Source organism: Abramis brama (assembly GCF_963993115.1).
Source record: "Abramis brama genome assembly, chromosome: 18".
NCBI classification, from domain to species: Eukaryota; Metazoa; Chordata; class Actinopteri; order Cypriniformes; family Leuciscidae; genus Abramis; species Abramis brama.
In genome coordinates, this window is record NC_139980.1 from 4,595,740 (window position 1) to 4,622,920 (window position 27,181).

Genomic DNA, 27,181 nt, shown 5'->3' on the forward strand with positions numbered 1-27,181 from the left:
CCTGGCAAAATGAACTACACCATTGTCGGACGACTTCAACACCAATTGACCCATTAACGACCCATTAAGCCAATTTTTAGCAACCGCCTTTTCAAGACGTGTAACAGCTTCGCTGTCAAAAAATCACAAGTGGAGTAATATCGATTTATTTTATGTCGTGGAATAAAACGTGAAAGTGTCTTGAACTTCACCACCGACCTGATTTCAGCCATTTAACTAAAAACCCATGGACTTCGGGACGATGGAACCGGAAGTGCTAAAATGCTAACTCATTTCCACGTTTTGGCCTACAAAGTGATGTCATACCTGCACCACTCTACTGGTAAAGTCATACAGTCACTGTTAGAAGCTTCTGCGATAGAAACGCAGTGTCTTGAGATGCGCACTTAGGACTGCACATGCGCATTGGCTGGACAAACCTGAAAAAAAAAATATATTTTTTTTTTGGTTACTTGAGCATTTATGGGACAGTATTTTGTCGCTGATATGAAATATGTCATTTCAAAGTGAGTTTGGCTTGTGGTTTTTGAGATTGCACTATTTCCCCATTCAATTAGATAGAAGCTGATCTTGCAAATATGATCATTGCAAATATGGCTGCCGAGTTAGCTAACTTTCCTTGAAAGCGCATTTGCTTTTACACAGGCCAGCACTACTAAAATTTTCTTCAGAAAGCATTGTCTAAATTGACATTGATTTAGTGTAGAAATCTAGTTCTACGCCGAATCCAAAGGGCTGCTGCTGCGGTCCTGTCGGAGCTCAGCTTTATTTGCTGGCTGTAAATTGGAATCTCACCCCCCAAGAGAGTCTTTGTCAAGGGAGAAAGATACATAACGCATGTTATGATTAGCAAATATATTGCAGCATAAACACCCGCAAAGTCATTATGTCTCCTTATCATGGCTGTTAATTGTAACTGATGTTGTTTCCACCACTGTTTGAGTTATTACACAGATTAATTGCCTGTACCAAATGCATGTGATGGCGTGAGACGGCGTTGGCTGAATGTATTCAGAGGTTTAAGTGGGAAACAATTAGCAATGGGTATCTTTTAAACCCAAAGAACATTGTCTGCATTACCTGCAACTGTTTTATACAGCAAGCATTCATTACGGTGTTTCTAAGACATCTAGGTCTAGGACGTTGCGTTAATTGTAAGTATCTATAAAAAATTCAAATAATGCTCCACTACTACGGCAAAGCGCATCCGAGAAACTGCCAAGACTGCAAAATACACACCTAAATCCTGTTTGAGGAGTTTAGTACAGTATTTGCAAACCTAATCCCGAATAGTCCCCGTTTCTCTGAACTTCTGAACTCTGCTCCACTGTGAATAAAACTCAGAGTTGCCCTGTGGACCTTATTACACATCAGCAAATAAAACCAGAGAAGGGGAACAGAAGCTGTGTGATTGTGTTTTTGCAAAGAGGTTTCTACACCATCATTCTCCACAGTGTGTGAGCGGGAGAGTGTGCTCTGTTGGAGATAATAATTACACCATAGCTTACAGGTAGACAGCACCTCATCATTAGGTGGCTGTCAACGTTCTAGACCGCGAGAGGCAGCGTTCATTAATTTGGCACACTTACGGCGCGCATAATGATAATAACAGCCTATGAGACGATGAGGCTGACATCCATGTTTTGCATAAATATGACATTGCTTGTGACTTACAGTCCCAACAGAGCTGAATGAATAATGGGCTGCAATCGAAAGCATTAGCTCACTGGAAACAACCACTATTTGTTTGTGAACCTCATTAGGGTTAGCGAAGAGAATTATAACCACAACTGCCAGTTTTTTAACTTAGCCACATATTTCAGGAGGAGTTTTTTCTTGCAGTTAAAGACTACCTGCCATCAGTTCTGAAGTGTGATGTATCTGTTGCAGCAATCCAGAGAGGTAAGCTGCTTTTAATCCTTTTAACTGACTGTAAGTGTAATATGGCTCAATCGATATTAGCGTGCCTGTGGAAGTGTTAGAAGATTCAGAAGGAATTAAGGATGACTTATGTGTCCGCCTTTTTTGTAAGCTACACAAAATGTCTATGGCATGCTGCCGATAACCACGGCAAACTATTTCGACTTCTCCCTCAGTTTGTGAAGAAATGATTAAAGGTGCAGTTAGCGATTTCTGAATAACGCTGTTGAAAGTGAATCGGACTGAATATCAAATAAGGATTGTGATCAGGCAAGAGCTTTAGGACACGCATTAATATTAGAAAAGCTTTCCAGCGCTGGAGAGACCTAAGCGGGAAGGCCTGAAAACGGACGATGAGGTTGCGTTGTTTCTGCTCCACACGCGAGTAACGTTGGTTATAAGTGTCATGTCTGGAGCTGCTGTATTTACTCATGTACTGTATGTTTATTTTTTGTTCTTTCTTGTCATTCGTTCATCATCTTCACTTTATTTTTCGCAAAGCTATATTTTGCTTCGCTTCTGCTATGATAAAGAGATATCCACTCTTGCGTCGCGTGTTCGTTCATTTTAGGGGTGGAGCAATGAAGGGATGGGTGTGTTTAAGTTGATTTCAAGAGTGTTCAGCAATGATTCTAAGAAAGCGTTTACTGCACCTTTAAGGAATCGTCACATTAGCAAACTTCGGATAATAAGGTTTATCATCTATTATTAATAGTGTAGCGATGCATTAAAGTACCACTTATTAAAAGGTTACTTCCAAACTAAACAGCTTTATATTTATACAAGAGGCAAATTATGTTCAAAGTTCATTGAGATGACCCACATTTCACCCACAGAGATTCACCATCCAAAGGTAATACGACAACAGCTTGAGGCTGTCTAAACTGGACACGTCAAAGCGTAGTGTACTTTCCAAAGCCATCCTTTGTCAATACCGCAAGAACAGTTTACTGTCAGTTGCACCATATCCACTGTAGACAGTGTCACAGACTGTCCACCTTATTTTTCATTGCGGAAGTAAGCTATTTCACGTGAATGTGCAAGATTTCTGATGCATTCGCCACTATAGGTAAATAACTAGAAGAATATGAAGTGCAGTAAACTGAAAACTATTTGCCAGTGTGTTTGAGTTTGCAATATCAACCAGCATAACAGGCTGTCTTTGTACAGCTAAAATAACTGAAGTGGCTAACACTAGAAGCCTTGCACATTTAAGTCGAAAATAAAGTGTAACTCCACCCACAGCAACTCCCACAGCGTCTCTATCACAAAAAAAAAAAAAATGTAATATAGAAGATAAACACTTTCACGTGTCTGCTTTTAAAGTACTTCCCTGTAGTCTTACAATTTACAAACTGAGGGATGTAATAATTGTCTGTTCTAATCAACAGCACGCCACAGATTCTGTAGATAGTTTAAAGCAGCATTTCACCCGTGGGAACATTAATCTTTATTGAAAGTGGGTCATATATGCAGTCAAAATGTAACATAAATTTCGAATTTGGTGCCTTCTTGACCGAGGAAAGACAGAAAGTAACTATTGCTCGATATTGCTTTTAGTTTCTGCAAGTGAAGTCCCATCCACTGATCTGTAATAGGTCTACTGCAATACTGCAACACTGAAATCCGTATTTCTCCCGTCTCAGGGGAAAATGAGGGAATAATGCACAATCATTCAAAAATATGACTGGGTTTCTAATGATACAAAGCTTAATTCAAATGGGTGAAGTGTTCCTTTAACTTGTTTTGAACCCGGAACAATCCTTTAACTTTAGATGCGTTCTACTTTTGATCTTTAAATGTGTCAGATTCTCTCTTTCATACTGAATTTTGAGGAGGAGGCCTTTTCAGGTTCATTCTTCCGCATTTTATTATACCAGCTTGAAACGAGAATGTTCGTGCAGGCTTAACCTGTGGAGTAGGCTATTGCACAGAGTGGGCTTTGACAGCAAGATTAGCTTATCTTTAGAATTGCCTCTATCTCCATTCCATCTACTCAAGAATTATTTTACAATTGCTTTCTTAGTCAAATTATTCACTCAGAAGCCAGCGTCAGGGTTCGGAGGGAACACAAAATGGTTTAATTGTCATGTCAGAGGTGAGCCAGGGGAATAAATGGAGGTTTTCAGCTTGAGTCAGAGTCGGATGAGAAGAACTAGAGAGGAGCTAAGAATGCTACTAATAACGGGTCTGTTGTAAGGTTATCATTGTCTCTCAAACCATTTAACTCCTCTGTACAGGGCCGCTGTGCATTTAACAAGGGAAACCAGGGTGAGAGTGGAAATAAACAGAAGGGTACATGGACTGGAAAAAAAAAGTGTTGTGACTGAATAGCATTAATTTGATAGCTTTGTTTTACTATTGACGAAAATGCCATTCATTTAATCAATATTTTGTCTTGTGATAGCCAGGGCCTATTCATTTTTGTCCATTTAATCCGACTGAATCGTGTATAGGGTTCCAAGTATTCAGAGCCGTGATAATTAGCCTATTCATGGTGAAATACCCTATTGATAAAATTTTATGTAAGCCTACGTGACTGCTTTTATATAATAGTTTTTAAAACAATATTTTAAAATTATACACCCGCGCGCGTTTCCAAGCACAGTGTTGTTGAACGAATCATTTGAGCGAATGATTTAGTCTTAGTTGTTGCTAAATGAATCAACATTTTTGAAAGAGTCAGTGATTCAAAGACTCATAAAAACAATCTTTTGTCACTACCTACTGGCATAACGTAACCTACACACTGTAAAAAAAGAAAAGTTGACTTAACTTAAAATTATAAGGCAACTTGCTGCATAGATTTTTTGAGTTGACTCAACTAATAGAGTTTAATCAACTAGAGATGTTATAGTTGAGTCAACTCAACTATAGAGATGTTTTAGTTGAGTCAACTAAAAAAATCAGTGCAGAAAGTTGCCTTATAATTTTAAGTTAAGTCAACTTTCCTTTTTTTACAGTGCAGAAAGGGTCTCTGAAAACAAATGCACTGGAACAGCTGGATAAAACGGAGAAGAAAATGTTTGTTAAACAACAGATCAAATCATTGAATGCATACATAAAAATAAAATAAAAAAAATGTTGGTAATTTCATTGACATCATTAGGCTACTCTGACTGAAACAAGAAAATTCCTCGAAAAGCTGGTGGATACTGGAAAATCGTGTTAGTTTACACGGATGCCCTCGTGTTCTCTGTGGGGGTAGCTACGTCTTTTTCTGCAAGGGTTTGTATAAATTCCTTTCTACACACAAATTTGCTGTCAGACTGTTGACCCCCTCCAGAGACAAAGAGAGAGAATGAAAGGATGAGAGACATTGTTGCACTCGAGTACAGGAGAAGAGAGATGAGAGAGACCAAGATAAGGGTGAGAGAGTGAGAAAGGGCTCATGGGATGAGAGGGAAACCACTTGACAAGACATGAAACAGTGGAGATTAGAGAGGCTGAGAGAGAGCACAGCTGGGGCCTGTACCATGATGCTAGTTGAACAAACTCAGGGTTACAGGATTAGTTTCGAGTTGACAAAACCAAACCAATTCAACCGGGCTTTGTTGGTACCATGATGCTGATCATCAACTTTCTCTGTCAACTCAGGCTTTGATCCTGAGTTTAGGAGTTTAGGTGTGACGTCAGCAGCCAACAGCCAATCACATGCTGAGAAAGAGTGAAACTGCGATTCATTTCTTGTGAGAGAAGCAGCGCGATTCACTTATTTAATAAAAGTATTAACATATTAAGAATTTAAACAAATTTACACAGCAAGAAGAAAATAGCTGTCTATGAAAGAGGACAACTAAAAGAAAAGGTCTTGCTACTGTATATCAGTGCAAGTAAAAGTTGTGAAGATAAAGGTATAGAGAGAAATGAACATTTAAGCTCACATGTAGTCATTTTATAGCTTTATCTAATGATTCTAAAGCGTATTTATATTATTCATTTAAACTCTGCGTAATAATAATTGATGAACTAAAATTGTACATGTGTGGTCGATTAAGGGTATAATAATTACATAAATAATATCTAAATCATACAAAATTATTATTCTAAATAAGCATTACTAAAGGCCTGACGATTTTGTCTTTAAAAATCATTTTCTATGTAGTGATCTTTTAATTTGAAGAAGAAACAGGTGGAGTGACTTTATCGCATCAGACATGTGTCACTTTGCTCACAGCTGATTGGTCCAAGTTCGGTTTGCATCCTCTTACCTGGAACATCACCTGACCCGGGCCAGGTTAGCCGTGGAGCGTAAGTTACTATGGCGATGAACACTGCTAAAAGCCAAACCACTTTCATGGTGCCTAAAGCCCAGGGTTGGCGCAAACTACACTGAAACATATCGGGCTAGCCACCTACACCGGCTTCATGGTATAGGTCCCAGGGGCCGGTTTCACAAAGATAGACTTTGACTATGGCTTAGATATACAGTAGTAGATAGTCAGACTTCAGAGACATCTAAATCAGACCGCTGCACAAAGCACTTAAGACTCTGACTATCTTAAGTAGGACTACACTGTGTAAGAATTGATAAATTAGGAAATTCTAGACAGTCTGTTTTGGGGGTGGCCAGGCCCCGAGAGGACAAAAGGACCTCTCTGGAGATTACCATTTGAATTGGCCCTCGTGCACCATTGAGACGAAAGTCTCACCTCCGAGTCAACCTAATCTACATCTCCTTCCCTCTCCCCTCACCCCCCTCTCTCATACTCAGATGATCACCTGGTTTCTCCCAAGAAAATGTATAGCTTAATGTAAATGATTATCACAGAGTATTTTCATGTTTGGTATCATTTAAAATGTCACAGTGCGACTGGTACAAATGTCTTATTTCCAGAATAAGTAAAACACAAGGTAATAAGGTTTTTGAAGGTTTATGGATAACTAGCATACAAGGAGGGGTTGGTCTCTCAAGCAAATGGACACGCATCCCCAAGAGGTGCTACAGTGTACCTCTGAATGCAAATTTCTATTGTTAGCACATGGTTCCAGGTGAAAAGGTTTGTCTATTTAAGGAAGTGCAGCAGGGAGATCGGGGCCTTTTCTGTATTTCAGATTGGTCCGTGAGGTTGAGAGTGAAAGCTCTCAGCCTCATGTATTGCTTAATGTTGGGTATGCATCTCTTTTCTTTATTCCAGAGAATTTGATGTTTTGTATCCATTATCTTTGAATTGATTATGAAATTGGCATGATACATTTACCTGACATAATAAATTGTTACATGTGATTATTCTAATTGATCTTGACATTGTTCATTTAATGGTTAAAAAGAATAGTCGAACATTCGCTCACTTTTAGTGAGGCACAGATATTATTAAACCTTTCATTTATGGAGTCAGATGAATTAACGAGAGAATACATAACTAAATGTATTGTAAATTTAACCAACCAATACTTTGCACGAGTAAGGACAGAACACGTGATAACCTTCCCTGTGTATTGGCGGACCGGCATATTGGGCCAATTTCACGGGCCTTACAACTGCAATGCATTCTGGGTAAAATAAGACACTTTTCAAAACAAAAAAACATGGCGGATCGAGTAAGCGCATTCAACCGCTCAGTGCAGTTTACCCCAGCGGATAATATGTGTTTGTTGGAGGAGTATAACAGTTACAAGGACATTTTACTTGGGAAATTTAGCGGAGAATGTAGTAACAAGAAGAAATGTTTAAGTTAGGAGCCATTTTCCCTTTTCTTTTGGCTGTTTGTAATGTAACTGATTGTTACTGCTGCTTGCCAAGGTAACAGAGTCTTAGACCTAAGTTAGCCTGGGGGTAAGTGTCTAATTTTTTTGGTCTAAATTAAGTCAGTCTTTATTTTTGTGAAACAGTCTAACTTGCATTAGACTAGTCTATGAGCAAATTTTAGACTTGTCTAACACTATAGACCGGTCTAAAATAGCTTTGTGAAACCGGCCCCTGCAGAAGCTAATATACAGATAGGCTACACACATTTCACAGAAATGTACACAAGCACGAGATTCAGTATAGTTTATTTACAGAGATTATTCCCTTTTAGCAGAGATTCTAATAAGTTATGTAGCTGTATTGACAAAACTGCAACCTTGGCAGGAAAGAATGTTTCAAGAAATGCATCCTCTAGGCTTCAAGTGCTTAATCATTGTTTACCGTGATCGCAAATGTGGCATACAGAATATTTAAATATTTATCAATCAGTATGACTCACAGGAATTATGGTCCAGCAGATGGACTGTGATGGAAAATAATCAATTTATTTGAGTCAGGTGTAAAAATAAATCATACTCTCTTTCAGTTCTGTTTTTGCTATTGAGAGAGACAAAAAAAATACATTATTGTAACATCTTGTCTTGTTTTGTTTCATGTCAGTCATGTTTACATGTCTTTGTCATGTGATTCCCTGTGAGTCATGTGATCCTGCCATGTGTTCCCTTGCCTGATGTGTCATGTTGTCATTGGTTCATTGTTCACAGGTGTCCCTTGTCTAGTCATTACTCCTTGCCTATTTAAGCCCTCATGTTTGCCATGTGTCCTGGGGCATGTTCAAGTTCAAAACGGTGCGCAACGTTTTGCTACGGTTTCCGGGTTGAACGTCATGTTTCCTGGAAACGGCGTGCACCGGTGTGCAATGGGGTTTGAGATACGTTTTCTCTTGTTTGGTGGGTGTGTCAGAACTAAAGTCCAATCAGCAGCAACATGTATATAAAGCACGTGGTATTAAAGTGAACTCGCAAAATGGGTTCAAGGAAAGTAATTTACAAATTTGTTTGATGCAGCTCCACTGTCTATGTGCAGCTCGGTATACACAACAACTGAGGATATTAGAAGACATGTTTGTCGAAAGTTTTATTGTAAAAAAATATAGGATATCAACATAATGATGTAGTTGTTTATATTTTTAGCTTCATTGCAAGTATAGAAATAAACAATGGTAATTTAGTGTTTTTCCTAAAAATGAGAAAGAAAATACAGGGTATTAAAACAGTATGAACTACAAATAAAGTCAGTATGTGAGGCTAAATAGATGTGTTTTAGTCTGATTTAGGTAAGATGTGTGCTTCCAAGTGCAGTAACTGTAACATCGGGCATATTTTGTAGTATTAATAAACACATATTTATACCGACTTCATCAGGCTCCGAAAATTCTTCACAAAGAACACAAAGAATGGCCTTCTCAGCTGCCATAGTTGCAACTCTTGCGTCATCAGAACAGTGTGTTCAACGCATCACCGTTTCTGTTTAAAAAACGTTGTGCAACGTTTTGTCGGGGCTGAACGCAGCCCTGGTCAAGTATTGTTTCCTTGTTACCACTGTTGGTAAGCGTCATGTCCACGGTTATGTTTTGAGTTCATGCCATGCCATGCCTTTGTTTTATGTTTGACCACGTCATGCCTGCCGAGCCTGTGTCTTCGGACAAGATGGCCGCCGCGCCTGAGTCAGCTCCGGAAGACACAGCACTCCTCATAGTCGCCATGGCTATTTTTAGTGTGTGGGCAGCACACACATCGGCTCCAGCCTGTGAGCCCTCGGCCAAGATGGCCGCCGCCACGACAGAGCCTCTCCACGTCATGGCCGCCGCCACACCAGAGCCTCCACCCAAGAAAATTGGGTGCCAGGACACTGCCAGGTCCGCCCACGGCCCATGGCCGCCGCCACAGTTCTAGCCCTGTTCCCCTTCCCTCCTCCAAGACCACCCTCCTGGACTTTATCATGTTTTGTTTCATGCTGGGTGTCTGGAGCCACCCATAGAGGGGGGATATGTAACGTCTTATTTTGGTTTTGTTTCATGTCAGTCATGTTTCGTGTCTTTGTCATGTGATTCCCTGTTAGTCATGTGATCCTGCCATGTGTTCCCTTGTCTGATGTGTCATGTTGTCATTGGTTCATTGTTTCATTGTTCACAGGTGTCGCTTGTCTAGTCATTAGTCCTTGTGTATTTAAGCCCTCATGTTTGCCATGTGTCCTGGTCAAGTATTGTTTCCTGTAACCTCTGTTGGTAAGCGTCATGTCCACAGTTATGTTTTGAGTTCATACCATGCCTTTGTTTTATGTTTGATCACGTTTTGTAAATAAACTGCACTTGGGTTCTCTACAAACTTGCCTTCTGTGGACCATTATTATAATTATGTGCTTTGTGTCCATTCTGACTCTGCTGGAGATTCAAGTGCAGGGTGGAAAAAGTGTGAACCCTTGAATTTAATGACTTTGGTAGCACAAGTGTTTCTTGTCATTTCAGATCATATCTACAAAATAAACAGGGGCTATTCTGGACTATTCCTCTGATCACTTCAGCATCGTTCTTGAGTTGTCTGCAGTGGATCACTTTCTTGAGGTCATGCTAAAGCATCAATCAGGTTGGGGTCAGAACAGATTTTCTTCTGTTAAAGCAGTTCTGTTGTTGATTTACTTCTGTTCTGTGGGTCATTATGCCAACCAACAATGCTTGCCTTCAATTCTCAGACCTGTCATGATTAAGTACTTGGGAATTAACTGTTTTTCACCAATGACTGCAAGCTGCCCAGACCCTGGACACTTTCAGAGGTTTAGATGTTGGTATGCTCTGTGTTTTTCTCTTCACATTTAGTTTTTGGTTGTTGTTTTTTTTACTCCCAAACACCTCAACTTTACACTTTTCTGTCCATGCATAGAATATTTTGCCAGTAGCAATGAGGAACAGATGCTCCTTTGCAAAATTCAGACGTGCAGTATTTTTTTTTTCTTCTGTCTGTGTGTCATTCATTGTATCCTTCAGTCTATCTGCATTTGTATTAGCCTACATGTAGTGAAAAGCAGAGCTAAAATGTGCTTTAAGTTGTATACAGAGAGGCTATATGGGGACGTATAGAATATATGGGTCTTATTCACAGCAGTGGCCCAAGAGGGCCTGTTATGTCAGTAAGCCTGTGACCTGTTCTCAGCCCAGCGCTGCATGTGTGTTTCTTCATGAGAGAGACTTTTTTCCTCATAATACTCTCCTAGCTGTCCAGGTACTCAGCCACAACTGAATCTCTGATCAGTTGCCATGGCTACACTATTTTTCCCCCTGCAAGTACTGGTTTGAGAGATGTGTGAAGTGATTCCCAGTGCTGCCATTAGAGAGACCAGTTGGACTTGTGGTATATAAATGCATGAGCATGAGTGTATGCATTATGGTTTGTGTCTATGGCAGGTAACACATGTGTCATCTTGCTACCTTGTTACTGCAGCTCGACTATCTCCCTGATGACCCAGAGACTGTGAGGAACACTGAGAGATCCAAATCCACTTGTCAGAATTTAAAGAAGCGTCTGCTATCACACAAGCTGCACCATATGCCCTTTAATGGTACAAGATATAAATTAGACTAACACCATGTGACCAATAGAAAGAAAGCACAAAGAAATAGATATGAAGAAGAGATATGATCCATATTTAGCACCTCTCACAACTTCAAACAAACGCTTCTCAAAAATTTGTTCCTGGAAAATTTAGGATGCCTTGTTCATTTTTCGATTGTTAAAGGGATAGTTCACCCAAAAATGAAAATTCTGTTATCATTTACTCACCCTCATGTTGTTCCAAACCTGTATGAGTTTCTTTTCTTCTGTTGAACACAAAAGATATTTTGAAGAATGGCGGTAAGCAATGGAGGTCAGTGGGGACCAGAAACTGTTTAGTTTCCCATATTCCTCAAAATATCTTCCTTTGTGTTCAACAGAGGAAAGAAATTCATACAGGTTTGGAACAACATGAGGGGGAGTAAATAAACTATCCATTTAACGTTGTTAATATTATAATTGTTACTATTATGATTGTTATCATGGCAGAATTCATCTAGCTCAAACAGTAGAGCAAGTTGAAGAAACAGTGGATCCGTAATCAGGTTTGGTCGATTCCCAGGAAATGCATGAACTGATAAAATGTATACCTTAAATGCTATGCAAATCACTGTGTATTAAAGCATCTGCCAACAGCGCATGTGTAAATGTATTTATATAATAAAAGTACAAAAACATAATCTTAGCTGAAAGCACATACAATATATATTTAGGCAGTTCAGAGTGATTTGGGTTCCTGTATGTCTGTAAGCTAAGTTTTGAAATGAGACATGAGTGTGGAAGGGTAATTAAAGTATCTGTGAGAGAGAGAGAGGAAGAGACATGAAAGAGTGTGATGGGATCTCTGAATGTGTAAGTGAGTGACCCTGGGGTGAGCTCGTTCAGTTACAGCACTTTCTGCCGTACCGTCACTCCCAGGGATTTGTGGGTAGATGAATATAGCGTCAGAAAATGGTAATAGGCGGTAGACTGGAAGGAATGAGATTCACTTGTTTATAGCATCACAACTGAGCACATTTACATTTTGCATTTATATTTATTAATTTTCCCGGATGCTTTTATCCAAGGAACAATACAAACACAGGCGATTAATCAAAAGTTTAATCGAAAGCGAAAGTGTAATCACGTCTTCTGTCATCGTCTGATGTGGCTGTGCTAATGAAACCGCTACGGCGCATTATCAAGTGTGCTGAAAAAGTAATTGGCTGCAAGCTTCTGTCCCTTGCTGAGATGATCTCGTCTAAGGCAGTGAACCAGGATACAAAGACTATTGAATATCCCTTCCACCCTGAACATGACCAACATACACTTTGCATACTCGATATTGCTCTTCTATATCCTACGTTGTGATGTGTATTGTAATGGTGTCTATGGTTGCAGAGTGTGAAGCAGATGCAGAATAAAATGGATTCTGATCAAGAGTTACGAACAATGGTGAGAAATGCAGTATGTAACGTGCTTAACACTGATCAGAGGTGAAAGTTTTCTTTGGTATTTGCTTCGATACGATATGGCACCATTAAATGAGTTGAGAAAGAAAGAACAAGAACAAAAGAGTTTTCCAAGACAAATCAGGCAAGAACTGAAGTAATTACTGTATTACTGTAAGTGTGTATGAGATGGACTGAGAAAGGGTGTTTGTGTAGTTCAGAGTTTAGATGTGGTAGAAAATGTGTGGAATAATTGCAGTATTCGGGGTGTGTGGATTGGTGAGAGTCTGAGTGTTTGTGTTCTTACACTAATTAACTGCTAAACCCATGAATCCTAAAAAAAGTTAGAAGCTGATTTCACACTCCAGTCAACCCAGTCTCTCTCTCTCTCTCTCTCTCTCTCTCTCTCTCTCTCTCTCTCTCTCTCTCTCTCTCTCTCTCTCTCTCTCTCTCTCTCTCTCTCTCTCTCTCTCTCTCTCTCTCTCTATCCCTCTCTCTCTATCCCTCTATCCTGAGGACAGGAAAACAGCTCTTTAAAAACAAGCCAGGTGTTTTAGATGCACAACCATGCATTTTCAGCCTTGTGCCTACAGTCATACTGATATTTAGTACTACAGCATACTAAACAACACATGGTCACGAGAACTAAGACTAGGTAAACATTCACACATAGTTCAACTCTTAGTAGAGAGATCAAAGACTAACAAAACCCCTTCAAAGGAAAAATCTAATCAGTAAATGGATGCCCTCATGTTCACCTTGAATGCCCAATACAGTATAGTTCACCTTAGTTTTTTATGTGATGTTATGTAAGGAAATAGGATAAGCAGATCTAAAACATATTTGAAATAGATTCTTAAAATTTGTTATTCTTCAAGTACTACAGCATACTTGCTTGTGTGATATTGCTTAATTATCTGAAGTATTTCTAGACTGCCTTTACTTCAATAACATTATTTTTCTTTTTTTAAATCTCAACTACATGCTGTTGCCATAAGAAAAACAGATTTTCTTTACTTTTCAAACACAGAATGGTAATATAATTAATTATGAAGTTCTTTTTTCTTTATTTTTCAAAAATATGACGAAGCCACCACAGATGTATTTCTATTTTCCATTATTAAATATCTACCTTTTTAGTATTTACCTAACATTCAGTCAAAAAGTAACTGTTTTTCTTCATAGATTTCTGTATTCTCAGTTGCTAAATATCTACCTTTTTGTATGTATTTAACATTTAATTAAAATGTAAACAATCTTAACATGGGGCCAATTATATTAGTATCTGTCATGTAGCAGTCAGTTTTTGACAGCAAAGACTTTAATTAATTTCTTTTTTCAGCACATTTTATTCCATCCTGCTAATTTGCATACCTGCAAAATCATATTGTAATCTTTTTTGAGAGTTCCATTTTATGGAAGTCAAGAAAATGTCATTTTTATTCAGTTTCTTTTACATCGTGTCCATAATGCATGCAATTAAAGTTTAAACAAACTTGTATGACATTACAGTGTAAAGCTGACCCTAATGTAATGTTTTCTTTTCTTATCAGCTTTCAAATCCAAGTCGAACCCAAGATATTGCACTCCCCTCTTGCATTGAAAGCTTTCATAAACAAACACAAATTAGAGCGTTCAATCTCCATTCATGCGTTTTTATTGTCATTCAGAAGTTATTCTGAGATTCGCGCTGACTCAGAGTGGCCTCACAAATTGAATTAATTAAATTCTTATCAGGCAGAGAGCAGCCACTTCTCACTCGATGAGGTAAAAGCACTTGGCTTCTAACAGATACGCGCTGGCGAACACTTTTTGTGTGTTTGTTTGCGAGAAACGTCCTTTTTTCGCGTGTTTGCTTTCATTAATGTTACGTGAGACAATATTTATCTCGGAATTAGGCGTGCCTTGGCTGCGGGGATTTTGCTGGTATGGAAACTAACAGACTAAATATAAAAGCTCCGATCCAGATTTAATGCAGAGTGCCTGTGTTCTGGGTCAAATTAGCTTTTTAATAAATTGCACCAGGAAAAATCTCTGAGTAGATAATTATCCACATCTGAAATGTAAAGCAGCAAAAAAAAAAAAAAAAAAAAAAAGCCCCTCGATTGAGTTGAACAAGACCTTGAATGCTCTTCAAATCCAGGAAACATGCAAATTGAGCACTACAGTGCCGTACAAACATTATCTTGCCTTATACTTCTGAGGGCATGTAAACATTGGGGCTGCGTGATTCTCTGCTCTCGCAGAAAGCCATTGTTCGGGCTGTGGACGCTGGCTGTGAGTTGACCTTCTGGTAAAGACCTGTTGAGGATTGTAGAAATCATGCCTGGAAGCATCTAATCAAAGCATGCATTACACACATAATGGCAGAAAGGCGCCAAGAGACCTGTGACATTTCTGTCTAATTACACATTAAGTAATTTTTGAGTGATGATGAGCAAATCACCGCCATTATATTACCGTAAAGAATGGTGACAAAGCCATGACATTTTCCAGCTATATTGATTTGGCATCATGCCTTTTTAGCATGCATGAACCCTGTGCCTCATTCTGTAACGTGGCAATAATTAGATGTGGCGATTCAGTTTAGCTAATGCAATTGCATGTTTACTTTTAATTAGTGACTCCAGTCGAGTAATTGTTGAAAAAGAAGCATCCAGCTGTCCTCGTATGCTTTGGAGTACGCTTATACATTGGATTCTCGAACTTCTGCCAGAGATCTGCCACTGAAAACACTTACTGAGCTAATGAAGTGAAATTAGCCCAGGGGTTAAACTGGATTGTGGTGACTCTGACTTCACCCCTAGTGTAAAGTAGCTGTTTCGGCAAGCTGCTCGTACAAGATGGCAAAACAGTCCCTACAAACCTCCTCGAACAAGTGCTGTGAGAGACTTAATCTCGGTAGCTTAACATTCAGTCACATCCTGGCAAGAAACCGCTCAGATGTCCACACCAGTGGAAAGAGACAAGCAGGGGTTTTAATCCTTGCCAATGGATTGGCCTCGGGGGAGACGGAGAAAGACGAAGATTTGAGGCTTGGATTGTTTCCCTTTTCAAGAGCCCGATTGAATCCTTGCTTCAAGTGGATAATTGAACCCTTGCCCAGTATCAGTATATAGCCTAGTTCATACACTTCACACTTGGCGTCACTCCAGGTGTGTGTTGTGGGGAACTTGATAGTATTAACCTTGGTAACAGGCTTTAACTATAATACTCAACAGGTAGGTCTATTCCACCTTGAAATCACCTATGTGACTTTATCACCAACGACGACACTCGAATCTGAGGACCAAGAGAGGCAATTGATTAAATTATAGAGCCCGCCGGTAGATGGTTTGCATGTTTTGTGTGTGTGATTGCTGTTCTCAGATAGTTAAATAGAGATAAACTATGGAGATATGAACCTTAAACAGCATATATCTTCCGTTAGTCAGCCAAGAAACTGAAGTGAAGAATAGTGGGCTAGACTTTTTTTGCCCCAGTAAAGTTCTGCTGTGCCCTAGTAACATTTTACTGATAAATCATTATGTGATAAGAAATGCTCGAAGTGGGCCGGTATGCCTGTACTCTGACCGCCCGCACCGCCTCATTTGCATACTTAAAGGGATACTTCAGCATTTAGCATTAAGCTTTGTATTAGTAGAAAACCTGTAGTATTTTCGAATTACCGTGCTTCCCTCCCTCATATCCCCCTGAGACAAGAGATTTATGTATTTTTTTGTCTGGAAAAAATCCTCCGATGACGCAAAAATCGTCATTTTGCATCATCGGAGGATTTTTTGTCCAGAGGCGAGAGACTACAGCCAGTAGTAGGAGCTCGTTCCGCATGTGTTCAACCCGCCCATAGAGGGTGGGATCTCACTCACAGAATTTACAAATAGTGTCAGCCATCTTTTTTTGGAAGCTGAGCTAACAGGCTCTTGTTCTGTGGAGAAAGCTGAGTAGTAGGGGTTACCATCCTCTTTTTCCCGGACATGTCCGGCCGTCGAGATCGTCCAAAATGTCCGGGATTCGGCTTTTGCTTTCTACAGTCGCCATTCATTGTTTACATGCACATCTTTTGTTTCAATCTAACTGAATTAATTCCGATTGGTGAATCTGAATGCAGTGTTTACATGAATGCTAAACAAGTGATCGGTTGATTTGCGTTTTAGCATTGCTAAGAAAATTCCCGCTCCTCCGTGAGAGATGGCCTACGAGACCGGTGCGTCTCACAGGTGTCGCTCATCAGTAATCACTCCACCGGCCTCGCGCCGTTCTCCCGCGCCCCTCAGCCTCGTCCTGCTCACCACAGTAAACATAATGAATGGTGACTGTAGAACGCAAAAGCCGAATCATCTGGACATTTTGGGCGATCTCAAAATCACGGAGACTCACGATAAAACGGCATCTTTTAAGTTTTGAGTCAACTAGTAGCCTGGCCTAGTTGTTTAACTGCGCGCTCTTACCGGTAGGCGTGGCTTGGGAGTGGCTTTGTAGGGCAGCGAAGCAAGTGCATTCTGGGAGTTGTTGTCTTTCATCCACATGAGCCAAAAATACATTTTCTGGCTTTTCTCAGTCTAGAAGGCTCCAAATTCAAAAATAATTTCACATTTCTACTACATAAATGACCCATTTTAAATACACATTCATCTTTCCAGAGGTGGAGTATCCCTTTAAACATTTCTCAATTTTTTACTGACGTCACTGGACACACACACATCCTGTCACCAACGGTAACTGTTGCTCGTGTCACCGGAAGTCGCCAGCTCTCCATTGAAATGAAGAGGATAATGTTGCTTTGTTGCTGTGTGTCTCTGGTGGTGTGAACAGGGCTTTATTCATTGTATTTGATGATCACCAACTAGGACATAGTCATAAAAGCATAAATAATGTTGAAAACTGTAAACCAATCAGTTTTGCATTATATCCCATTGTTTTCCTGTCAAATAAATTGTGTGTGTGTATATATACAGTGAGGAAAATAAGTATTTGAACACCCTGCTATTTTGCAAATTCTCCCACTTAGAAATCATGGAGGGGTCTGAAATTGTCATCGTAGGTGCATGTCCACTGTGAGAGACATAATCAACAAAAAAAAATCCAGAAATCACAATGTATGATTTTTAAACTATTTATTTGTATGATACAGCTGCAAATAAGTATTTGAACACCTGAGAAAATCAATGTTAATATTTGGTACAGTAGCCTTTGTTTGCTATTACAGAGGTCAAACGTTTCCTGTAGTTTTTCATCAGGTTTGCACACACTGCAGGAGGGATTTTGGCCCACTCCTCCACACAGATCTTCTCTAGATCAGTCAGGTTTCTGGGCTGTCGCTGAGAAACACGGAGTTTGAGCTCCCTCCAAAGATTCTCTATTGGGTTTAGGTCTGGAGACTGACTAGGCCACGCAAGAACCTTGATATGCTTCTTACAGAGCCACTCCTTGGTTATCCTGGCTGTGTGCTTCGGGTCATTGTCATGTTGGAAGACCCAGCCTCGACCCATCTTCAATGCTCTAACTGAGGGAAGGAGGTTGTTCCCCAAAATCTCGCAATACATGGCCCCGGTCATCCTCTCCTTAATACAGTGCAGTCGCCCTGTCCCATGTGTAGAAAAACACCCCCAAAGCATGATGCTACCACCCCCATGCTTCACAGTAGGGATGGTGTTCTTGGGATGGTACTCATCATTCTTCTTCCTCCAAACACGTTTAGTGGAATTATGACCAAAAAGTTCTATTTTGGTCTCATCTGACCACATGACTTTCTCTCATGACTCCTCTGGATCATCCAAATGGTCATTGGCAAACTTAAGACGGGCCTTGACATGTGCTGGTTTAAGCAGGGGAACCTTCCGTGCCATGCATGATTTCAAACCATGACGTGTTAGTGTATTACCAACAGTAACCTTGGAAACGGTGGTCCCAGATCTTTTCAGGTCATTGACCAGCTCCTTCCTTGTAGTTCTGGGCTGATTTCTCACCTTTCTTAGGATCATTGAGACCCCACGAGGTGATTGCTTGCATGGAGCCCCAGTCCGAGGGAGATTGACAGTCATGTTTAGCTTCTTCCATTTTCTAATGATTGCTCCAACAGTGGACCTTTTTTCACCAAGCTGCTTGGCAATTTCCCTGTAGCCCTTTCCAGCCTTGTGGAGGTGTACAATTTTGTCTCTAGTGTCTTTGGACAGCTCTTTGGTCTTGGCCATGTTAGTAGTTGGATTCTTACTGATTGTATGGGGTGGACAGGTGTCTTTATGCAGCTAACGACCTCAAACAGGTGCATCTAATTTAGGATAATAAATGGAGTGGAGGTGGACATTTTAAAGGCAGACTAACAGGTCTTTGAGGGTCAGAATTCTAGCTGATAGACAGGTGTTCAAATACTTATTTGCAGCTGTATCATACAAATAAATAGTTAAAAAATCATATATTGTGATTTCTGGATTTTTTTTTTTAGATTATGTCTCTCACAGTGGACATGCACCTACGATGACAATTTCAGACCCCTCCATGATTTCCAAGTGGGAGAACTTGCAAAATAGCAGGGTGTTCAAATACTTATTTTCCTCACTGTATGTATGTATATATATATATATATATATATATATATATATATATATATATATATATATATATATATATATATATATATATATATATATATATATATATATATATATATATATATATATATATATATATATATATATATATAAATGTTGCCTTTATTTCAGAGGAGGAGAGAGGAACAGGATCAGGAGGGGACCTCAAGCCGGGACTTGAACTCGGGTGTTAAGAATTAATTAAGTGCTTTAAACTGACCTTTATTGGACATTAATTGCATTTCAAATACATTAAGCATATGTATATATGATCCCTTAACCTTATCCCCAAAGCTAAACATGATTACTTTTAAAAAATTAAAAAATAAAATAAATATCATAATGCTGTCTGTTTCTGTGGTTATGCAAATGCAAGTAAATGTACATGGTAGAAAAGTATACATACAGAAAAAAATTGAAAACATACATATAAATACTTGATAAAAAAGATCACATTGATGAAAAAAAAAGTTAGGATTATGGGATAGAATATACAGTTTGTACAGTATAAAAATCATAATGTCTATGGAAAGTCCCCATAAAACATGGAAACCCAATGTGTGTTTGTGTGCACGCTTAATGTATTTGTAAACATTTTAAGGAACACTTAATATGACTGTTTGCACATGATTTGTAAGCACTTTATTACTGTATAATTATCATAACGTGTGGGATTTATAAATGGACTAAGCCAGCCATGCTGCTCCCAAAATCAAGTTTTGCCATTTTTGCAAAAATCTTCCCAGAACTTCCAAGAAAATAAGAGTACACTTTATTACTTAAATGGAAAACTGCCCCAGTGCTGATGAAAGGCTAGACGCACCTCTGGTGGAGTAGATCACAGCCGTGGAGAATCATATCCCTCATTAAACACACACAAGACATAAATGTACATGCACTCATCCCTCATTCTCTCCATCAGGTCATTCATGACAAAATCAGTTCAGATATTTTAGTAAGAACATTCCTGTCCTTGTTCCTTTTTTAACTGATGAATACTCCCACTTTCTCTTTCGTGGTATCTCCTCTTCCTCACTTTTTCTTATCCTGTCTGTGAGGGTAGAGGTCAGACTAATTAAAGGTTTTTATTAATTAAAGTTTTATTATTTATTAATGGGTTTTGAAATGTCCATGCGCCGCTTGCTGTGCTGTTAAATCTGCTGTTAAATTTGTCAATGTACTGCGTTTTCTCAATATATAAGATTAGACTGGTGTCTTGTTTAACTTCATTTTCTGGAAACTGTGGCTTTTAACGTTTACAAATATGTTCTTTCCCTCAAATCTCCCCCTCTAGATGTGTTACTGAGCCGTCTTTGCATCATTTTGTTGGCTATATTGACTCGCCGGGACAAAATAGTGCAGAATGTTGTTTGATGCTGGGAGCAGTCAGAGTCATGCCGAATGATGGGATTATTGCACTCGTGGATATTCCTGATTGCTGTGGAAAAAGTGAAGGTTGGCAGTTCTGTATGCAAATTGGTTCCAGCAGGGGAGAGGTTGAGGATTCAGCGCCAGACGGCGTAGCTATAGCGACCCAGACACTCTCTACATCTTGCCCATTGGAAGCAGCAACAACACACAATGAGGGACCTTCAGTGACAGGTTGCTAATGGAAACAGTGACATGGACACCTTCCAGCGTTCCACACACAGCAGCCTAATACACACGCAAACAAAATTACACACTGATTAGTCCCGGACGCCCTATTTACCCGAATACACAATTACTCAAGGTCAGGGCAGATAAGGGGTCTCTCCTTTCATTTTCTCTCACTTCCTGTATACTTCCATCACAGAAAAAAATGTCCTCCTTTTGCTCTTTGTTTGACTTCAGTATTTCACTCCTGGCCTTTATTCCACTATGTTAAAAAGACATTTTCTCTATACTACATAATTCAATGAGACTGACATGATTTACAATGTTTTCATATTTCCACAGATGGTTTTCTCCTGGTGTATCTTAATTCTTCGTAATCCATTTCAGCTCCAATGCAGCATTGCAGTCTGTGTGAGGATGGCAGTGAGTCATGTGTGATGTAAGCATACAAACAAGTGAACATTTCTTCCTCTCTATTTCTCTTATCATCATTCTCTATCCATTATTCATCAGTCCATCCGTGTGTGTGTGTGTGTGTGTGTGTGTGTGGGGTTCAGGTATGCCCAACATTATTGGAACAAAATGTCTCCATAAAGATGGTAATAATATCCATAATCATTGTCCTTGTGGGGACATGTTTGGTCCCAATGAGGAAAACAGCTTATAAATCATACAGAATTATGTTTTTTGAAAATGTAAAATTGCAGAAAGTTTTCTGTGATGGGTAGGGTTAGGGGATAGAATTTAGTTTGTACAGTATAAAAACGATAGTCCCCATATAACATGAAAACCCAAGTGTGTGTGTGTGCAAACATAATGGCTTAATTGAATTTAAATTGAGATTTTTTTAAGCACTTACAAGCATGTTGACGGCCACACCACACAGAGTCCTGATCAGTTTGTCCAGGTTTATTTTGCCTCTCCTTTTCACACCAATATAATATCAAATACAGTTGTCCTCAAACCTTGTGAGAGACAAACCTTCTCAGGTGTCTTAATAAAAGGAAGGGAAATGAAGTCTGAAAGGAGTCTGTTTTTCACCTATAGTATATTGTTTTTTGTTTAAATGCATATTTTTTAAATAATATTCATGATAACAGTGTGAAAAGGAACACATTTCTGGTTTGTTGTTGATGGAGAGCCTTACTGATGGGGCTGTGGGGATGCATAAGGCAGAAAAGCTTGCAGAAACGTGTATATGCAACAACCCTGCAGTGCACAGAGATATTGAAGTCATAATTCCTCTGTGAGATCTCTGGGGTCTGTCTTAAACTCAACAGATACTGATAGTTTGGTGATTATTATATCCATTGAGTGGCTGTGTTTAGGTGATGTTTCTGACAGGCTGACAGCATGGAGAAGATGAATTGGTCGTTCACTCTTCTGGCCTTGTATAGAGCAGATGTTTTATCCCAGTGTCCCCCTTTGAGAGTGTTAATTATGTTTGTAAAGGAGTTGCTTTAAAGAGGCAGAATGAGATGTAATCAATGCTTAAGTGAGCTGTTTGTGTGCAGAGAGAGACAGAAGGTGCAATACGCAAAGCCAAAAGATTTCACAGTCTATGGGCAGCCATTGTGCTCTCTCTCTCTCTCTCTCTCTCTCTCTCTCTCTCTCTCTCTCTCTCTCTCATACACACACACACACACACACACACACACACAAACACACACACACACACACACATTTAAAGTCTGTTATGCTGTGTTAAATAAATCTTCAATGAAACAGTTAAATGGTAGGCTGCTGTTTCACACACATACTGGTAATTCAGAGAGCGCTTGCGTTTAAGAAGATTTAGATTGCCATGTTGTTTTATAATAGTTAGTTATAGGAGTGATGTTTTATTATTCAGCAACATCACACCAGCAGGGGTGTTGTTGTTTCGAAAACCATAAACACAACAACATAGTTGTTCACAGTCGTGTAGATATTGAGTATGATTTGAAGTGTGATATTGTTTTTATGCAGCAGTTCGATAAACATGAATTAATATTAACTTTCTGAGAAATTTTAGTTAGTTGATGAATGAATCAATGTTTAACAAATAAGTTGGGTGAATGATCCAATGATTCACGCAAAAAGACAGTCATTTGTTTCTTTCCCAAATTTGTTGTTAAAAAAATCAGTTCAATGTAGGATTCAATGATTAATTCATAAAGACAGTCATTTGTCGCCACCTACTGGCATAATTATGTAAACTGCAGAAAAAGTCTCTTTAAAGCACTGATGTTAATTTGTCAAAGGTGTAGTTTGGCTAAAATGAAAATTATGTTACTCGTGTCGTTCCAGTCTCACAGGTTTTTGCATCTATTTGACACGTTCCTGCTCTTACTGTGCATTGGAATGTTTATTGTCTGTTATTGAGTGGGATAAAATTCCAGACATTTGCATGCATGCAGACTTTTGCCTCGAGAGCTTTATTTCTCTACCACTTTCAATGTCTGCTGCCCTCAGTCCAGCCATCATTATGCATTCAAATACAGCCTCTGTGTACACATTTATGCATGTTTAAATATTTTTCACATTGTTACATTAAACTTTTAAGGTGGATGTAGTCTGTTGATTTATGTTAGCAAGGACAGTTGACCCAAAAATGCCAATTCTGTTTACTCACCCTAATGTTGTTCCAAGCCTGTATGACTTTCTTTCTTCTGGAACACAAAAGTATGTTAGGCAGACTGTTCAAGCTGTGGCATTGTGGTTTGGAACAACATGACAGATGACAGAATAAATGATGACAGATTTTGTATTTATTTTGGGGGGTAAGCTATCCCTTTAAACTCTATATGCTTGTGATTGCATTCAAAATGCTTCAGGCTTGCTGTGCTTCAGAGAGTAGCACATATTTGAGTAGGTTTCATGTACGTGAGATCTACCTTTACTCCTAATCCACAGAAGCCTCCAGGCAGCAGTTATCACCCTCTGACCACCCTCATCCCTTTAAACTCTATTCATCTCTTGTTGTCTTCCATCCTCTCATCTTTTAAAACAGGCAGTGGAAGGGAGAGGTACTGTGACGTTGCCATGGTGATGCTCTTGTCTTCATCGTAGGAAATTCAATATGCTTGGTGTAACGTGTCTGTGCGTTTGGACGTGTGTGCGAGAGCGGCCGTGAGAGTGTGTTTTTGTGTATAGGGAAGCTTTCATACTGCATGTAGAAGGCAGTGATGAAAGCTTAGTACATAGTCAAAGACAACACTGTATGCGATATTTGCTTGTAAGAACCAGAAAACAAAAACAGCATGCCATTCACAGCTTTGTTGGACTAATTATGCCTATGATAAGATGCATAGCAATCTGGAAACATTGGTTATCAGGTGTGTATGTTTTTAGTTTAATTCATAGAAAATATCTTAAGAGAAACCTAGCATGCTGATACAGTTTTGCTGCCACAGTTTATACCGCAGGTGATTGGATAATTCATGCATCACATGGTCAACATTTGGTTTGGCATTCAGTTCACATATGCATCAGGCTGCCTGAAATTCAACTATTATAATATTCAGCAGCAGACTGTTTGAGAGAAATATTGAACTGTGGCATAATGTGGGAAACATACATGACGCCATGACTACAGAGCAGAGGGCCTGAGAGCCTGAGAGCCTGATTTTGATTTAGCTGTGTTGTCTCACCATGCAGTCCATTGCTTACAGAAGTATGAGGGCTCTATTTTAGATTCATTTTGTTGCTGCATGAATATTTCACTCTCTCTTTGGATTTGTGGCAAAGCATGCTGCAAGTCACTCTCTTTTTTCAAGAACACTGTTGCGGCATGTCTCCTATAAAACCTTCTTGACAACCAGGGTTGTTGTCTGAGGGGTTTCAGTTCTGTAAACCATTTTCTAAACCGTTGCAGATAGATAGATAGATAGATAGATAGATAGATAGATAGATAGATAGATAGATAGATAGACAGATAGACAGATAGACAGATAGATAGATAGATAGATAGATAGATAGATAGATAGATAGATAAATAGATAGATAGACTATCAGATAGATAGATAGACAGACAGACAGACAGACAGACAGATAGACAGATAGACAGATAGATAGATAGATAGATAGATAGATAGATAGATAGATAGATAAATAGATAGATAGACTATCAGATAGATAGATAGACAGACAGACAGACAGATAGACAGATAGATAGATAGATAGATAGACAGATAGACAGATAGACAGATAGATAGATAGATAGATAGATAGATAGATAGATAGATAGATAGACTATCAGATAGATAGATAGACAGACAGACAGACAGATAGATAGATAGATAGATAGATAGATAGATAGATAGATAGATAGATAGATAGATAGATAGATAGATAGATAGATAGATAGATAGATAGATAGATAGATAGATAGATAGATAGATAGATGGCCAGAGTACTGTTAAACAGGCTTGCTGTGCATCTGTGTTCTGAGTCTGTTTGTGTGACTGTCTACAGTCTTCTCTTGTGAAGGTTTCAGTCTTACAGTCATGTATAATTCAAAGCCAGGCTCTTGGGTTAGATCACTAGATACATTCATCTCAAACCTCTGCAATCAAACTCCCTACAGCTTCCTTTGATAACCAACCGTAGCACAGTCCATACACTTATTACTTAGTGCCAGACGGGATCACACTTGTTGCTCAAAGTGGGAGGCATCCAACCGTTCAGCCCATGGTAATTGAGAACACCACCATAACAGAGGCAATTTGAACTCCGCCTCGTCACAAAGTAAGGGTCCTGAAGATCTTCACTGATGTTACACCTCTTTTGTCCACTCTGCAAAATGGCAATTTAGTTTCAAATGGTGTTATTGCTTTATGACACACTGCATTTGCAAACACAGAGTCCTAGTCTGACTTTTTCCCCAAGTGATCATAGCTTCCTACCTGGTTCATGCACTATACCTTGATGTAAAATCTTGTTTAATGAACCATTTGTTTTCTGTCAGAGTTCATCCTAAGCCCATAAATACAGTGGGGTCATAATCAATCCATAACTCTGCAAAGTAGGCCAGAACTTTAATAATGAAAATCATAGCCACAGATTTTTAATCAACTAAATTAAAAACATATAGTAACTGAGGCTATCAATTAAATGTATTAATGTATTGTGAATGAATAACAAAAATAACCACATTAAAAAAGGAATGCAATTAATCATGTCCCCTGTCATGTGCCCTGTCAAAAATATTATAACTTATGCAGCCTTTATAATAATAACAAATGCTTCCTAAGTATTCCTGGAAAGTGTAAAGTTCCTCATAACGTTTCCCATTCATTAACGATTCTTAAATTTTTACAAAATAGATATTTGGAAAAAAGAAATATACTTATCACATTATTTGACTATTTCAGTAATAAATACATTCAAGACAATTCCAATGCAATTTCAGGAATCAATCTACATTGGTTGCGCTGTATTTGTTTGATTCACTGAAACCAACTCATTAGAGTCATTTATTCAGGAATTGGATTGAACAGGTTGCGCTGTATTAGTCTGATTCACTAAAATGAACCGTCTAATACAAGTCATTTGTGCGAGAATCTATTTTGCACTGTTTGTCATGCGAGAACTGTTTACAGAACTGAACGTCATTTGTCAATGCTATACACAAATTAATGAGCCAAAATGATTAATTACGTGGCCAATCATAAGTCCACCTGTAGATATAGTGTGATTTAACAGGCAAAAAAAAACTCATTTGCCTCTAATTTGTGAATGCACTCATTTCTCTCTCTATCTTTCTCTCCCTTGCTGTGTCCATCTGCAATCAGGCTCTGTCATCCTCGTGACATTGTCTCTGTGACTTTGGTGATTTAGTGCTGAGAGAAAAATGGAGGCAGGGTGTGCAGTGGACACCTGTGGGGTGTGTGATTGCTGTTATGGAGGAGCAACTGATAAAATGTAAGGGGGAAAGTTGTCCCGGTCAAAGAACGTTCAAGCTGAGAAGTACATGCAGTGCTTAACCAAGGAGGAGGAGGACGATGAAGCGAGACTGAACGAGGAGAGAAAGGTTGAGCTGAGCACGTGAGAGGAAAAACAGGGAAAAAGAGAACAAGAGAAAGGCAAACTGATGTTCGCTATGAGTGTTTGTGCAAGCATTAGATGGCAGGTATGAGACGTGTTATATCACAGCTGCGGCAGTAACGCGTGTGTGATTGGCTTTGGCAGAAAGGGCAAACAAGCCTAAGCATGGAGAAATACAAGACGTGAAATGGGAGGGGGGCAAATATCCATATATTTAAAGACAGCAGTGCTAATAATTGCAGAATAAATATGTGTCAGTGTGTGAGATAGAAGAGGAGAAACAAAGGTATGGAATTGTGCTCGGTCCAGCAAAGAGAGTGCATC